This window comes from Apodemus sylvaticus, chromosome 14 (assembly GCF_947179515.1).
Source record: "Apodemus sylvaticus chromosome 14, mApoSyl1.1, whole genome shotgun sequence".
NCBI classification, from domain to species: domain Eukaryota; kingdom Metazoa; phylum Chordata; class Mammalia; order Rodentia; family Muridae; genus Apodemus; species Apodemus sylvaticus.
The window spans coordinates 51097154-51112592 of NC_067485.1; the positions used below are offsets into that span (position 1 = coordinate 51097154).

At 42.9% G+C, this 15439-nt stretch overlaps 1 protein-coding gene across 1 annotated transcript in view; it reads right to left on the minus strand.

Annotated features, from left to right (window-relative positions):
• The window catches only part of Gli3 (GLI family zinc finger 3), a 291629-nt gene that overhangs the window by 127708 nt on the left and 148482 nt on the right, over nucleotides 1-15439 (minus strand). The gene's annotated exons all lie outside the window — the stretch shown is intronic.

The following is a 15439-nucleotide window of genomic DNA, read 5'->3' on the forward strand; positions in this document are numbered from 1 at the left end:
TGTGCATCTGGAGCAGTCCCTGGGAGGCACAAAACTGACCACAAGGTCTGGGAAACTGTGCAAGTGCACCAGGCGGGTGAGTGAACTGTACCTCTGAGGCAGCAAGGATGCACCATGACTGAGAACACCAACTCATACCTGTAAGTGGACCTAAGTGACTATTACAGTGATAAATCCAGAAGAGTCTCATTTTCTTCCCTCTACATCCGTTTCCCAATTTTTCTTCAATTTTTCTTCTTTTAGAAGCTGTGCTTCACTTCCTCCCCACCCCCCCCCCCCAAGTTTTCCCCTTGTGGCCTTGCTTTAAAGATCTAAGCACACTTAGAACAAAAAGGTATGAGGGAAAACCTGTGAGTACGCACTGACTAAATACGGGTGTCCCACCAAGGAGAGACACAAAATTGTATTCTCGTGAGTAGCCCCCAACTTTCTAAACCTAGAAAATAGCACAAGAGGTCTGTGAAAGGGAGCAAGGCTCCTCAGTCAGTGCATGCCTGTGGTTGTAATATCAGGGAAGGAGAGAGTTAACAGCAGAGAAGGGAGGAAGAATTAAGTTGGCATTATCAAATCAGTGTCACTGTGGCATCAGGAGGAAATGCATCCAGTGGAGTTACTTAATCACTTGTCACACCTCACACAATGCGTAAGTACACATGAATAACTACTGTATTTGAAGTTTAACAATTGGTACTCAAAGGATGTAAGCCAATTCTCCTGCTTGCTAAGTTTGAGTTTCAGGTAGAAGTTTATTCAGCCATGTGGCAAATTCAATGTTACACTTAACTGGGTGATCCTGAGATGAAAAGCAACCCTATAGGAAAACCAAATGTTCCTAATAGAAAAAAGCAAAATATCCTATTTTATTTAGCCAGTTTTGAAGAAAGTTATCTTATCCATCCTCCTTAAGACAATATAAAATTAAATGGAACAGTCTTTGAGACTAGTAGAATAATTGGTCAGATTCACACCGAATATGTCTGAACTTTAAATTTAATGTTTGTAAAAAACATCCACATTAATCATGCTCAAATCTAGAGTAAAGGCAGGTGGTCATCAATTATGGGTACTTCCCACACCAAACAAGCTTGGCCCTGCACCACCTCTCCTCATGCCTGCCATCTTTCTTGGGAATCAAAGAATCACATTTAATAGAAGTGTATGTAAATCAAGCAACTATTAAAAAAAAAGTTGACTTTTGAAGAGCTTCTCACATAAGCCTATCTCAGGTGACACTGTGAGAACTGTGTCTGAGTTGGAAAATAAGACTTTTCCTTCCTTACATTTTGGTTCATGATGGTTCTGTTAACATGTAGTACACCAGATAAGTAGATGGTAAGTGCACTACTGTGGCATTTAGCAAAGTCCTCACCTGTTAGGTTTACAGCATTTTGTGAGTTTGAAAGTTAATTCTAAATACAACTTGTAGTACTGTTAGTCAAAATGTTATGGTCAAGGAAATTTACAAATTCTTAATTCTGGAACTGGGTCAGATAAATAAAGGACAGAAAATTAATAGATGTGATGTTATGTAACTAAAGGACAATTGGTTTTAGTTTGCTGTTTTCCAACTCATCTGCTTTTCTATTGATTAAATTTAAGCAGGATTTTCTGGACTGTTGAAGCACATGTGAACAACTGTAGCTTTTATTGGTTATTCATGGAAATAAACCACATCTTTTGGGAGGGGGGAATTGGCAAAGACAATCTTCTGATTCAAGGAATGCGCGACATACCCTGAATGATAAAGAATAAAACACAGGACAAGCGCTCCTCTAACATGAGTGGCCTCACCCAGGAGTGAGCCCAGCAGCACGCAGAAGACTATCGCAGTCCACAAATGCCTGCCTCACCTTGCATCTTGGTTTGTTGTGTCTATGCATCAGCAGCATATCCCATCACAGACCCAAAAAAGGTCCCTGTTGCCAACAACCATCATAATCTGCCAGCTCAAGGTTTATTTTTCACACATGAGCAGTGCAGCTGGGGCACATCATAACTCAGTGTATGTATAATATGTTACAGCACCATAGCCATCTTTTGCCCCAGGACGTGACAAAAAGCTCCATGATGACTTCTCCAAAGTCAGGCGAAAACTGCTGAAGCAGAAGGAAGTGCCACTAAACCTGGCTACCTACTATTTATCATACAATTTCCTGACTGATGGTTCCACAAACCAGCTGCTAAGCGCTGTGTACTCTACTGTCAGGAAACTAACAGGCTAAATGGGAGACAGGGAGAGCAATGTGCAGACCTGGTGGAATCAATTTTACTGAGGGAATTAAAATTCTAGTAGGAAGGGGTGGGTCTGCAGAGCCATGGTAAGCAGTGGACTGTACACAAACATGGCTGCAAAGATGATTTATTACAGACTTACACAAGGCTTGACTGTGATACCAGAGGCCTCTGATACAAAACTGAGATCTGGAAAGTGTGTCCTAGTAGAGCACTTAGTGTAAAAGTCTTTCAACCTTATGAATATGTAACTGGCTTGATATGTCTTTAAATAGAAATGCATAGTAAAAATATTTGAGCTGGGTAGAGTTGTCAGTACTCAGCTTCACACGGCCTGTCATCATGCGAAGTATTAGGGGATTCATTAGAAATGAGAGGCATTGAGTCTTAGGTCTCCTCACAACAGCATGGGTTGATCATAAAACCTATGGCCATGGAATAACCAAGGACATGTGGAGATTGATCTTTAGTTACAGCCTTCTCCCAGGAAATAGTTTTAGTATCCTCGGGCTATAAGATCTCTTGGATGCCATCCTGGGAAATTGTCTTTTAAGGTTTCAAATTTACATACAAAAATTGTAGATTAAAAAAGGAGAGATCAAAGTCAACTCAGTTAGTGCCCTGAAGGAGTAATTTGCCAAATGATGTCAGAGTGCCCTGATTGCCCAGGAGACAGTAGATAAGAAATCAACAGAAGTAAACTTCCAGGTGTACAAGTCCTCCTGGTTGCTTTAGGTAGGAATGTGATCTGGCCTTGAGACTGTTTCAAGACCAAAGGTAGGAATGTTGCACCTGATCTCAGTCACCCTGTACCTGCTCTCAGTAAACAAACCAGGAGAAGGATGCACAGGCTTCTATCCTGAAATCCACTGGCCAAAAATCAGTGCAAACCCCTCTCCTTATCTGAAAATAAGGTCTCAAGTTTGGGAGGAGAGGGACAAAAGGGAAAGAAAAACCAAAGCAATGGCAAGACATTGCCCTGATGAAATGACGGGGAGAGGCACCCCAGACCTTACAGTAGCCTCTCGAACTTGGGACATTTTGAGTAATCACCCCTTCCAGTGGCTTGGTGGAGACACTGAGTAACCAAGTCTTGAGAGGTCTCCACTGACTCTCAGACTCTTGCCTAATGACACATGGCACGCAGGAGGAACTGATCTGTCCACTCAGGAGACATCCCAGTCATGTCGCCACAAGCCTTCAGTAAGACAGTCTTTGGTTCTCCTTGGTCTGCAGAGATGAATCTAAGGATTCCTACTGTACATGGACAGAATGGGCCTATTCAGTATCCCTGTAGCACCCCAAGTGCACCAAGATCTTTTTCTTCTTAAATGTATGCTGTCAAGAGTTTGAAGCCTCTTAAGAGTTACAAATATGTATCAACCTGTTATGATGGCACAGGTGATGTAAAATACCGATCCCCTGCACCCAGCAAATATGGTGTAATATAACAGCAATAGTTATGATTAAATGACAGTGTCATAAGAGTGTTAAGAAATGGTGGCTCTGTGTACCGTAGAAATGGGGCAGATGTACTCAGAGAATCTGTTTGTCAGTTCTGAGCAGAGCAAAAGACTTGAGTTGAATAGGACACGGTACTGAAAGGATCTGGAACTATCATACCACACAGCTTCTGTAATTAAAGTTTTACTGAAATACAGACTTGATTACTTATCTATCAGTTATTTATGGCCACATTCACACAACAAAGGTACAGCCTTTGAGACACAGCACAGGGAATACAAAACCCAAATTTACAGAAAATGAATGACATGACTGTTGTTAGATCACAAAGAACTTTTTCAAAAGTGTACACAGTACAGAAAGCGCGCGCGTGTGTATGTGTGTGTGTGTGTGTGTGTGTGTGTGTGTGTATGTGTACACATATGTATGGAAATCTACTTGAGTGACACTATCTCAGGTAAGCCATCTGAAACATCAACCCACATTGGTTATGGATATCATTAGGGTGTGGCTACAGCACACAGGAGAATACCTCTAGTGTTACTAAATCTACAGAGAGGGGAGACTTGTTAAAGTAAACGCAATGGACAAAATCAACCGGAAATCTACCAAACTGCAGTAATCACTTAATTTTCTACTTTGAAGTTACAAAATAAGCAAAATATGTATAGATTCATAGTGAAGGCTGACCAGCCAACCCCAAATTAAATGCAACACCTTCTATTTCTAAAACTCAGTAACTACTTCTGGCAAATACCTTCGGCTCTGACTGGGTTTATTAACCTCCAAGAATATTTCCAAGCTACTCAAAGGCCAAGCTTTCACTACTTCTCTGCAAGTATGTAGGCAATATGTAATTAATTTAACCGATACTTTAGATCTCGCTGCTACAACTACAGAACTCTCGCCATACAATAATTGATCCCTTTAAAGCACTCAAATTCATGCTATGCCCCTTTTAAATTATTTTATTTATTTAGCTTCAAATGTTGTCTCCCTTCCCAGTTTCCCCTCTGCAAAACCCCCATCCCATACCCCCTCCTCCTGCCTCTATGAGGGTGCTCCCCAACCCACCTACCCACTCACCCCTCACCACCCTAGTATCCTCCTATGCTAGGGCATTGAACCTCCACAGGACCAAGGGCCTCCCCTCCTATTGATGTGGCATAAGGCCATCCTCTGCTAAATATGCAGTTGGAGCCATGGATCTGCGTGTTCTCTTTGGTTGATGATTTAGCCCCTAGGAGCTCCGAGGGGGCCAGTTGGTCGAATTGTTGTTCTTCCTATGGGGTTGCAATCCCCTTCAGCTCCTTCCACTGGGTTCCCTGGGCTCAGTCTGATGGATGGCTGCCAGCATCCACATCTGTATTGGTCAGGCTCTGGCACTGCCTCTCAGGGCAGAGTTATACCAGGCTCCTGTCAGCAAATGCTTCTTCACATCTGCAAATGGGATGGATCCCTAGGTGGAGCCATCTCTGGATGGTCTTTCCTTTGGTCTCTGTCCATTTTTTGTCCCTGCATTTCCTTTAGACAGGAATAATTCTAGGTTAAAGTTCTGGAGATGGGTGGGTATAAGGAATAAATGTAAGCAATATAAAAGAAATTACAAATGTAACCCCGGCCCAGAGTGTGTGAGTATGAAATATGATAAGGTAAATGCCCTGACTCAGTGAATGCCTCAATGTTAATCAACTAAAAAGATACCATGGAGACCAAGTCAGGAGTGTGTGTGTGTGTGTGTGTGTGTGTGTGTGTGTGTGTGTTGGGGGTGAGGAGGGGAGATAAAGCCTGGTGTCAGATAAAGTGGTGCTGACAGGCCTGACCTGAGAGAGACTTAAAAACCCTGGTCTGGCAGCTAAGGTTTGGCTCATTCCTGGGAGCTCCAATGGAGACTCTTCATGTTGAGACAGACTCATTCTGGGAGCCAGCTCACCGATTCCAGACACCCCAACTCTGGACCGAGGCTCCAGCAGGGATCCAAAGCACACTGAGGAAGGAAAGGGTCTATCTAGCCTGTGCTTCTATCAGAACTAGGCTACCACACTTACCAGACCAGAGGTGAGAGTGTGTGTGTGAGTGTGTGTGTGTGTGTGTGTGTGTGTGAATACAATCCCTTTTTGCTTTATATTTGTTCATTGTTGCTTTTGAATAAATACTAGTGCAACTTGATCCCCCGAGCGAGCTACAGGCACTGACTTTCTCTCACTCTCGGCTCCATCCCTAAACCTGACTCTGGTAGCCCCATCCCTTAACTGGGGCCATGCCTATCCACTAGATATCTTCTCTACAGGTTAGATCTATCTCCTCCGTGTTGAGTATTTCGGCTGGTATCAACCCTATAGGGTCCTGAGAACCTCTTCCTTCCCTGGCATCTGGGACTTTCTGGTGGCTCCAACATATAACAAGGACACATGATCCACTTTGTTTATAGCAGCCTTATTTATAATAGCCTGAAGCTGGGAACAATTCAGATGTCCATCAGCAGAGGAATGGATACAGAAATTATGGTTCATTTACACAATGGAGTACTACTCAGCTATTAAAAACAATGACTTCATCAAATTTGCTGGCAAATGAACTAGAAAATATCATTTTGAGTGAGGTAACCCAGTCTCCAAAGAACACACATGGTATGTACTCACTGATAAGTGGTTATTATCCCAAAAGTGTGGAATACCCACAATACAACTCACAGATCATATAAAGCTCAAGAAAAGGAAAACCAAGGTATAGATGCTTCAGTCCTACTTAGAAGAGGGAGCATGCTATGCCCTTTAACAGACATAATACAGGATTTCCACACAGAAGTGATAAATGACTCTCTAGATGTGATTTGACAAAGTATCATCAGACTTTGCTCCTGGGCTATGTCTTGAGGAGTGAAGAAATGGTTGCTTCTGTTCATTTCTAGAAACTTCAACCTTCTCTTGTCAGCAGAGAAGACTGTTGTATGCTTCTCGCCTCTAGATCCCATCTGTTGTAATGCCCAAAGGCAGAAAGCAAACCATACCGCCATACAGGCCACCCAGGTCTCTGGGATGTGTCTAGGCTATGCTCCGCTATACAGTTATTATCTGGCATACTTCTGGTTTGCAGCCTTCCATGCCAAGACAAGGGAGAAAAGAAGTAACTAGAGAGAGGCAGCGAAGGTCAGGTACACGGTAACTGCATCCAATCTTCAAACTCACCCAAGAAAATCACATGAAAGCATACAAATCTGTTACTCTGAAATATGCTGTTGACGTATTTGTTGAAAGGTGTATTGATAATATGTAAACTTAAGAGCTAAAAGATAAGTTAGTTCATAGTGACAAAAAACACTTTTATAAAAAGAACAGTACTTTTTTTAATATTTTTATTTTCTATATTCTTTGTTTACATTCCAAATGATTTCCCCTTTCCCGGATCCCCCCTCCCTATATGTCCCATAAACCTTCTTCTCTCCATCCATTCTCCAATCACCTCCCTCCTTTTTCTCTGTCCTTATATTCCCCTCCAATGCTAGATCAATCCTTTCCAGGATCAGGACCCTCTCCATACTTCTTCATGGGAGTCCTTTGTTATGTGATTTGTGCCTTGGGTATTCAGGGCTTGTGGGCTAATTAATATCCACTTATCAGAGATTGCATTCCTTGTGTATTCTTTTGTGACTGGGTTACCTCACTTAGGATGATATTTTCCAGATCAAACCATTTGCCTAAAAATTTTTGGCAAGAATGGCTAAGGTTAAAAACTCAGGAGACAGCAGGTGTTGGCAAGGATGTGGAGAAAGAGGAACACTCCTCCACTGCTGGTGGAGCTGTAAGATGGTACAACCACTTTGGAAATCAGTCTGGCGGTTCCTCAGAAAACTGGACTTGAGACTTCCGGAGGACCCTGCTATACCTCTCCTGGGCATGTACCCAAAGGATTCCCGGGCATGCAATAAAGACGCATGCTCCATTATGTTCATAGCAGCCTTATTTATAATAGCCAGAAGCTGGAAAGAACCCAGATGCCCCTCAAAGGAGGAATGGATACAGAAAATGTGGTATATTTACACAATGGAATACTACTCAGCAATTAGAAACAATGAATTCACAAAATTTTTAGAACAGTACTTTTTAATAGCACAGTTCAAAAGCTAAACCCATAGCTGCAAAACCATGTATTTGGATCCTTAGTGCTTATGATTTATAAAACAGAGGCTGGGATATGTTAAAACAGAGGCTGGGATATATTCATAACCAACGAGCAACCTTAGTTTCTCAAACAGAGGCCTTGGAGTTAATGTATTTAGAACTTGCCTGAGTTAGTTAGGAAACCAAAGATGAGCAAGGTTGAGGTCTGGGAGCTGTATTCTATCCAAGAGAACCAATCAGAAAAGACTTCAAACACATTTCAGTAGCTTTCATACCCAAGCAAGGATCTCCTTAGCCACTTTGCAAGCAGCATTTCTAAAGCCTTTTACTGTCCCCACATCTTACCTGTATGTATTTCCTAGAATCAAGATGAAAGGAAAATCTAGTATCTCTTCAGATCTACCCCCAAGTCCCATAAAGTCTTGTGAAGCAAATAAGACAGATTTTCCACCTCCTACCAGAGCGCACCTGAAACAGGAAGCCTGCCTGCAGAAAGAAATGCAGGCATGGTTATAGTCCTCAGCTTCTCTCTCAATCACATCTAATGCATGAATCCTGAGGAGCAATCAGGATTCACAACCATGCTTTCCTGGAAAGGGCTGGCACAAGGTTCTGGGTGTTGACACTGGCCCTCACAGACCTCACAACGAGAATAATGTTTATTAGCTAGAGAGCCATGCATCGTGGAAGGCAATGGATAACTAGCAACATCTTGAATATACTGGTTGGCAACTATATAACTCAGAGATAGAGAACATGCTTAATGTGCAGAAATACCTAAATTAGTTTCCAGTGCTAGGGGCAGAGAATTAGAGGGAATTTAAAGAGAAATGAATGACATATGCATTGTTTCTGTTCAAAATTAGACAGGTTTTTAAAGAATGGGTTATTCTCCTCTCTGCTTAATTTCCACCGTTATCCAATTTATCATTCCTGTCAATGAAGAGCTAAAGTTCTTTCAATGTTTCCCTCAATAACAGCAATAATCAAAGTGATAGTGAAAATAGAATCAACAGAATACGTTTATGTGTTTGAGGCATAAAAAGGCATTTTAGACAGCTTTTATTTCTTCATATGGCCTGACCTTGAAAAGTAAGCCTTACACAAATACGTGGAATAACCAGTTAAGGCATTTGCCCAGAGGTAGATGGGGGAAGAGCATGGAATCTGGGTATTGTTGTGACTCCAAGGCCAATGCTCTTACACAATGTACTTAACACTGTCAAAGTTTTGGCTTTTTTCCCCCCAATCATCTTTTTTTTGTGTAGCCTAAGCTGTCTGGGAACTCACTCTGTAGACCAGGCTGGCCTCAAACTCACTTTTTAAAATGATTTGTTTATTTTTATTTTTATGTGCAATAGTGTTTTGCCTCTATGTATGTCTGTTTGGGAGGGTTGGTTCTCCTGAAACTGGAGTTACAGACCATTGTGAGTTGCCATGTGGGTGCTGGAAACTGATCCTGAGTCCTCTGAAAAAGCAGTAAGTGCTCTTAACCACTGAGCCATCTCTCCAACCCTGCTTACATCAATTATCTAAACTATATAAGACTCCCATATTATACACTCTTTAGATACTAGAAACAAAGTATAGTATATAGTAAGACATTTTGACAAAGATTTCATTTATATGCCTTTTTTGTAATATATTTTTGTGGCAGCTAAATTTATTATTAGTTATTGTTTATCAATCACTGCACCTAAATTATAAACTGCATTTTACCATAGCCTTCCACATGGAGTCTTGTAATGCAGCCTCCATAGACAGTGGAACTATTATGCTCCCCAGACTTATCTAAAACCCAGAATGGACCATAACCTTCTCTTTCCCTAATATGTAGTGTATAAAATATTCTGCCTGTCTCAATTTAGTCTCTTAATTGAGGCATTCTAGCCTTGACAGCCTAGCTAAGCCTTGAATATCCCTCCCTGGGAGTGGGTGCTCCTTAGACAGCCAGCTGTGTCCACAGCTGTTCTCTCAACCAATAATGAATGTCTCCTGTTATGGAAATGTGAGCATGCAATGTTCCCCACAGGTTTACGTTGTGAATGTTCAGTGGTACTACTGTGGGATGTTCTGGATACTTCCCAGAAATATGTCTCACTGGAGGAAGAAGCTCACTAAAAGAGAAGATTGGAATAATGCTTTCCACTGCCTGCCTGGCTATGAAGTGACAAACTTCCTTCTCTACTAAGCTCCTACTGCCATGCTATTCTTCCTAAGCACATGGGATTGAATGATCATGGACTGAGCCCTTTAGAACCATGCACTAAAATTCAGTCTTCCTCTTTTAAATTGTTTCTGTTATGTACTTTGGTTATAAAGAAAACCACACTGGGCAGCACAGTCTCAAGCAAGTGTTCCTAAGAAAGCCACGCAAGCAGGGCGCTACCAAGCAGCATTCTTTCTGGTGTCTGCTATAAGTTAGTGCTTTGAGGTACTGTCCTTTCTTGGATCAATGACAAACTGTGACCTACAAATTCAATCCAATAAACTCTTTCCTGTCCAATGTTGCTTTTGGTCGTGTATTTTGTATAGCTACAGAAGGAAAGTAGAACAGAAATTGGCACCAAGAGCAGGATGTTACTGTGACAGAGCTGATTGACCATGTGACATTATACTCTTTTGTTGAAGGACTGTGAAGGAATTTGGAATTGTAAAAGCTGTGTGAGAGCTTAGAGCTTAGCACCTTGCTGTGGCAACTTGAGATTGCTGTCTGTGGCAACTTGGCACTTGAAGTTTCAGAAGAGAGCAAAGATAACTGTTAAGTTTTAGGACGGCAGGCATTTATGCAATATTTTAGATTAAGAATCTATGTGTGTTAATCAGCTGAGGCTGAAGAATCAGTTATGACCAAAACATTAGCACCATTGAAAGGAAATCTTTTTGTATTTCATCCAGCCAGTAAAACCACACACATATTTATTATACAACAACTGAAAGTGAAGAGGAAGACAACAGAGGCCATGTAGCAGCAACAGTGGCTTAGAGCAGCTCTCCCATCCCTGGGAAACAGCGCCAGAGGGGCTGGAGTTGAAGCTTAAGTTGTGGCTAACACAAAAAGAGCGCCACTGGATACAGTCGTCTGAGCCTCACTGTAACAAAAGGAAAGCAAGCATTTCCTCAGAGTCAGTACCCAGAGCTGGTCCAAGGTGGGTAGGCTGCATTTACTGTTAGCATTCTATCTAAGTTCCACCCCACAGTTACCTGGCAACAGCCAGGTATGGTCCACCCCACAGTTACCTGGCAACAGCCAGGTAGGCCTGGCCTACTATAAAATGGGCTGCTTAGCCCCTCCTCTCTCTCTTACATCTCTTATTTCCTCTCAGCTTCTCTCTTGGCCCCCTCTTGGGATCTCCTCCCCTCCCCACTCTCTCTATGTGGTCATGGCCGGCCTCTGCTTCTCTACTCTCTCCCTCTCTCTGCCTCTACTACCCCCTTAACTCTCCTCCCATGCCCTGAATAAACTATTCTATATTCTATATAAACTCTATTCTAGACCAGTGTGTGTCTGGTCCCTCAGGGGGAAGAGATGCCTAGGCATGGGCCCGCTGAGGCACCCCCTTCCCCCACATCGCCATAGAACATGTTCTCTTAACCTCTTTCTCTTTTTATGATCACGACATTTGCAGTAGGCAGCAGAATTTATCAAATGGTATGTCAGAGGCACCCCCCCCCCCCCCCCCCGTGTGTGGTACTGGTTTTGAAGGTATGAAGAGGTCATGGACATCAGCAGAGTCTTGGCACAGCGGAGAAGGGTTAGCGTCCCTGTGGAGCAGGTATGTAAGAGAACCGGAACAGAAATGAAACTAGAGTATACATGCCCTCACCTGGGTTTTACCAACTATTCGTGACAGAATAAAAATGCTACCTCCTAGCCATCCTATTGGTGGCCCCATGGGAATGTGTACTCTTACTGCATTTCTTTGTAATTCAAAGATACTGCTGCTACCTGTGGACCCTGAAGAGACACTGGACCATATCCTTGCTGCCTTCTTTGCTTACTAGACCTTTAGATACACAGTGGAGCATTTCCCACACCATATGGAATTCACTGTGCTCCTCTATCTTGCAGGGTATACTGCTCACAAATCTGTCTTGTACACCGAGCAACAGATTAGAACTGTATGGTTTCCCATCTTGGTTACCTGGGCTGAGAGCAGAAAGAACTCGCTTATTCTTAAGAAGCCAGTAGCAGCACACAAATGTTTATTTTACAACAACTGAAACACGAAGAGGAAGAGAACATAGCAAAGAAGCCACTAAAGGGTCACAGCTATCCCTCTGGGCAGTGCAGGATATACCCACCGACCTGAGTGGCCTCCAGGAATAGGCAAAAAGAGGGAACCCATAGGGCTTCTCTTCACAAGCCGTGCATATTTCTACACACTACCGCAACAAGGAGTATGTTAGGACCAGCTGTCCATCTTACATCAATACTTCCTGATTCAATTCACCTTCTAGCCTGCTGGACAGAGTATAACCTCATGCGAGCGCCACAGGTCAGGCGAGATGATGGTGAGCTCTCACTAATGAGAATTACTAAATGATACTTATTGTCCACGGTAGGCAGTAAAATTTTTTCAAGACTCCTTTGTCACCAAGAAAATGTTGATGCTCTGGTGCATTCAGGATACTTGATCAGGCTGCTAATACCCATCTGCAAGGAGCTCCTTGACACAAAAGGTTAGAGGTCAAAAGTTTAAAGGCTGCTGACAAAAAATGAGAGGGGCCCTATTGTCCCTACCCTCTTTCTGTCAATAACATCAAAGGCCTGCTCTTCATGCTAGCATTGTGAGCCTTTGGATTCCACTGAAATTCCAGCATGTTTATTGCATACTAGGAGCATTAAAAAGGCCCCACTTTCTTGTCTTTTAAACTCTGAACTCTCGGTGTCTAGCGGGAACACAAAAAGCTTTTAAGCAATGAGTTTATTTTAGGAGCTTCTCTCACCATGACTGTAAAATTATAAAGTACAGCTGAGGCTGCTTTTCAAGGACTAACAAGGAAATGAGAGAAAAGAGAGAATCCCCCACTGCTTAGGGGAAAGGAATCCCTCTCACATGATTGGCTCATGAGAAGGCAAGCAGGAAAACCCTTCCTAATTTCCTTTCCCCTGCAATCCTGAATCAGCCTCTAGTCACATATTCTGCAGACATCCTCAAAGATGTTGGCCATGTGGGCTTGTAGCAGATGTTATCATCTAAGGGATTCTAAAATTCTTTCTACATAAGAGCAACTTCTCCAGACCCATAGCTGTTTCAAATGCATCTGAATATATAGATACCAAGTCCATAACGTTCTGCATGTCTGATCCAGCTATTCTGAGATTTGCTCCCTCAAGTTCTCTACACACCCTCCTTGGCTAGATTTCATCACTATCTCATGTGGCGTCCCATCTTGATCCTCAGCTTAATTCCATATGGAATGCTAAATACATTCCACATTATTTTCAATCTTTCATCTCTTAGTGCACCAGCTCCATGGCAAAGACTATGGCATCTCGCCTCAGCTCCCAAACCAGAAATGTCTACTGGGGATAGTTGGTCTTCATCTCCACTTCCTCTCCCTGTTTCCTAGAGGCAACACAAGTTGAAAGAGTCACAGAAACCAAAAGAAATTCAAAGGGCCATTGTTCTGCCTTTAGGACTGGGGGAGTGAAAACTCTGGGGGTGCCAACAAACCTTACTGGGAACACATCTTCCTTGGGAGCTAAGTGCCCCTGGATGTGCTCTCAGGGAGTTCTCAGAGGTCATAGGATTTCCTACTGTGACTGGGTGAGTAACCCTGCCAGCTAGCTCCCCTCAAAGCCTGCTATCAAGACCTACAAGCAGCCACCTACCTCATCTAAACAAGCCAGTGGTCCACTATGTTTCCAGGCATTCTCCATCTGAATCCTCTCCTCACTCTCTCCAAAGTAACTCGATTTCTAGATAAACTTCTTAGGCTCCATCTTTATAAATTAGTCCACAGGCATCTAAATTCAAAAGTATCCCTTTGTTTCCACAGGCTCCTCAGAACCCAGGCTTCTCTGGAGTCTGTATCTCAGTCTATTTTACTGCAGTACACAACTACAATTTTAGGGCCCACAGCTTTAGATAGGAATGTTCCTGTGTCCTGCTGAAGAGAGACATAACCTCATAAAAAGGGCCCCTTCTCTTACTTCCTCAGTGAGCTCCCACTAGTCAAGAGTGAGGTCTACACACATTCCTAAAGAGCAAGAATATATCCCACAACTCTTAGCTGTTTGTGTTATTAAAGGCCAAAGGTGAAATTCTTTATTCATTTAAAACACAGCATAGATTTCATGGTGATGTGACGGTCATCTCTTCTTGCTGGCTTGAGACAGGCTATCATTATATTGCCCTAGCTGCCTTGGAATTCTCTATGTAGACCAGACTGTCTTCATAGAGATTCACCTGCTTCTACACCCTGAGTCCTGGGATTGCATATACTACCATATACAGTGACCTGCCAGTCATCTTGGTACCAAATTCATCACTTTTTTTCAATATAAATCCCTAGAGATGTTATCTTTTCTATTCAGTTTCCCCTTCTCTGAATTCCAGTTTCAGCACCCAAGGACACATGACCCTCAAGTAGGGTGCCCTTGCCAGAACAAGGCATCCGTGGCAGCTGGAAATGTTCTATGCTTTAAACCATAGTTCCTAATGAGCAAGTTACAATAAGTGGAGTCATGAAACATATCTGCTCCATCTGAGAAGTCAAGCCAAAATGCCTCTGTGCTGTTTTCTTCCCACAAGAGTTCAAGGTACCAAGTGATACTTGGGAAAGGAGGCCATGGATCCCCAAGGACAGACGATTAGGGACTTACTGCTATTCGAAGTCCTTCTTCACTCAGCATCTAGAGCACAAAATGGAAGCCATTCATGCAGACATCCACAGCTTGGCAGTTAGTCTGGAGGCTAAGATAATGCTGCTCTTGGTTCCTCGGCCCTCCCTCATCCAAGGCACAAAAGGATTTTCTACCTCTTCATCCCTAAGTAAGTTGTGAGACAATGTCCTCAGCTCAACCACACATACACAAAAATGTATATCCAGGTACACACTCAGGTAGTAAATGGCCATCCCTTGCTGAACACCTGCATGTACTAAAGCAGTTTCAGGCACGTTCTTGTTTACACAACTCAGGGAAGTAAGTGTACACATCCATACTTTACAGACGAGACAGCAGAAATCCAAGAAGACAAGAAGTGTTCTTCAGTCAAGTAGGAAACGACAGGACTTGAGCTAGAGTCCAAGGAGACCTGATTGCTAAGTCTGCCTCCCTGGCTGAGGTCCTGTGTCTGCAACCTGACTGACATTATCAGAGCGAACACTCTTACACTGGCAGCTCTTACAGGCTAGATTCGACCATCTGACCACGGATTACAGATAGATGGGTGTGGTGAGAAGGGTAGAGTTATTCAGTGTGGCCATACTGCAGAAAGTAATGATAACGATGCCCAGTGGCCCCTAAGTCTCCCAAGCAGTAGCATGAGCCGGGACAGGTACACAATACTGGCAAGGTGTGTGTGGTCCCTTATCTCTGTGCCAAAGAATAGAAGAACACAAGAGGAAGGCAAAAAGATGTTAAGTCTTCCATCCTGATTTTAGTTTTCCAT